Here is a 2,941-nt window from a genome sequence, read left to right as displayed (position 1 = left end):
CCAAGTCTTAACTTCTCTTTTTCTGGTCACACCTATAACATTTACATTACAGGCATTTAGCAGACGCTCTTATCCAGAGCGACTTACACAACTTTTTACATTGTATCCATTTATACAGCTGGATATATACTGAAGCAATTTCGGTTAAGTACCTTGCTCAAGGGTACAACGGCAGTGTCCTACCTGGGAATCGAACCTGCGACCTTTCGGTTACAAGCGCAGTTCCTTACCCACTGTGCTACACTCCGTTCCGTATAGGCAGGTTCCACGGTTAATGAGCACATTCATTCCTTTTATCTTTCTTGTTTAAACGTAAGGCTCTGGTCAGGAAGTCCAGAGAATACCTACAGGGATGTCCGTACGTCCAGGAGAGGATTGTCGCTTCTCTCCCGGTGCAATGAATACATACTGATAGGAGTTATAATTACGTGTTCATTTTGAGAATCAAGAATATTCAGCTACATATTATGAAAAGTGCATGGTCGGGATGTATTGGAGAAACAGAAAAACTAAAAAATGGTTGCATAAAGAGTGCTGCGGCATGGTTAATATCAGTCATTAGGTCTTGAGGATCATGAATTTTGTAATGTGCTTACAGATTTTCATTAATGAAACTTAAGGGTGTGTTGGGTGTTCAGAACCAAAATTTAACTCTTCTATTTCAAGTATATACATTTCCTCTATTGCATATGTGTCATGTGGAATGGCGCTCTAGTGATCATAAAAGACTGTTTGGCAATGACAGACCATCAGCGGAGAGCTAAATTACAACGTTTATTGCTTGTTTTCTTTCCTACACCTTGGCGTTATCATTTTGACCACCAGGGAGCAGAAGACGAATGTAGAAAGGCCTACAGACAACCATTTGTATTACTCTTAAAAACATTGTAATGCATTTTTATGTGAGGTATTGTGCCATTTTAAATTTGTGCAATTGACATTAATCAAAATGCAATATTTTACAATATTCTTAAACTGATCCATTTCTGACATAAGGAAATCAAGCCCTTGGCCTTTGCTTCAGACACTGGACCTTTTTTATTGGCCTATCTTCTGAGCAAAGCCAAACGGCTGCAGTTGTGATGCAGTTTGCAGTTGCTTTATTATGGAACCTGCTTTCTTGCCAAAGTTGCTTTCAGTTTGAATTTGGTTCTGCTGCTGTACTTTATTTCATTACAAGACAGGTAACCGTGTACTCGTGATTGTAAACATAGATTTTTGTGGTCATAGTATAGTGATGAAATGCTAATAAAATACTCAGTTAGTCTTTCTAACAGTATTGACTTTACTCCCCTTTCTAAAGATTTCCCTCTTACCTGAACAGTACAGGCCAGTTAACTTCAGAATTGAAACTGAAATCAGCTAAAGAATGTTGAATCAAACTGGCACACCGTTCAGAATTTTCTAGGCGTGATTAATATATAATTAAATTAAAGAATTCACATCGACTCACATTGGCAAATGGAACCAAAAATAATAACAAAAAAAATTAAATGTAAATGGAACTCGTACGCTTTGTGAACCAGACACGGACGTGTCTGGAGTTTTAATTTTGGTTTCTTGCTGTTGAGTGAGGAAGTAAAAACACTGTCCTGCGTGTTTAATCAGTCAATTAGTCAAATAAATATGCTGGAGGCGGGTGCTAATGAATTGAGTTGCAATCCTGAGCAGGGCTGGTCTGTTCCTATTATGCCTCAGGTAATTGAATCACACCTCAGCTTTCATTGAATTGAACTTTTCTCTGCGTGCACTATTGAACTGTGGTTAAATGTGTCAAACAAGGGAATACATGTATCCGAGAGGGTGGACCGGTCGGTCAGAGGGGAACCAGAGGATTATTTCGACGCGACGCACAAAACAAAACAATATAACGCACTCCACAACCCCTGGGAGCGCATTGCCATCACTGTCTATGGCTGGAGGAAGCAGAGCATGAGCAGCATAGCATAGTAATTTAACACCGGATTCAATGTTAGTTTTATGAATGATAACTATAAAGAATGCACTGGGGTTTATGGCACTGTCTATTAGGTATAAGGGAATATGCAACACATCCATTATGTACTGGTTTCATTAATGAACTAGTCCATCCATCTTCAATAAATGGCTTTCGCTCTTTAGTTTCCATCATCTGCTTGTCCTCCCATAAAATGGCTTGTTCTGTAAGGTGCTCAAGATTTAATATGAAAAAATGTTCAGTATGTTACTTCCACTGCTCTTTATCCCCCCCCCAAAAAGACCAAAGCAATTCTGATAACATTTCCCCTACAAGAACTACCCTTGGGAAATTAGCCGTTTAAAATGTTTTGAGGTTGAGCGTTTCATTGTTTCATCCCACATTCGACGCACACGCAAGGTTGTCGATGAAGACCTGGTGGTATCACTGTTAAACACGTTGCAGGATCTATTATTGACGGTGGTGTGGGCCAGGCAGCAGCGTGTTTGCGTTTCATTCTTTATAATTCTGCCCCGTCATAATTTAATTTCCTGTGTAGTAATACCTGCCTGTATTGCTTCTGCAGTAGTTGCCTTTATGTTCTCTATGCAGGAGCAACAGCAGCTTATCGTGGAGACTGGTCAAATCCGCTCCTCTCCTCTTCCTGGCATTGCAGCTCAAGTTCTAGAACGTTCTCCGGTTAGAGTTCCATGTAAATTTCAGTCATCAAGCCCCTGCAGTCTTCCCCTGTGGACTTTTTTTTCCTTCCTTTAAGTAGTTCCGCCTATGCTCTTAATTGCTCTACTTTTATCCTTTATTTAAGTCGTCCGTTCCGCTCATTGGGAAAGAATGCTTGTTCTCAGAAGTCCATTAATGATTTACATTTCCCTGTCTTGAGTTATGTATTATCTGCCAATCGCTTATTGGTGCTAATAGAAGCGCTACGTCCAGGCCCTCGATGTGGCATCAGGGGGTTGGGGGTTTTGAGTCAGTTGTGTTGTGACG

This window comes from Anguilla rostrata, chromosome 2, assembly GCF_018555375.3.
Source record: "Anguilla rostrata isolate EN2019 chromosome 2, ASM1855537v3, whole genome shotgun sequence".
Lineage (NCBI taxonomy): Eukaryota > Metazoa > Chordata > Actinopteri > Anguilliformes > Anguillidae > Anguilla > Anguilla rostrata.
The sequence above is the reverse complement of the archived record's forward strand: the minus strand, read 5'-3'. Positions refer to the sequence as shown.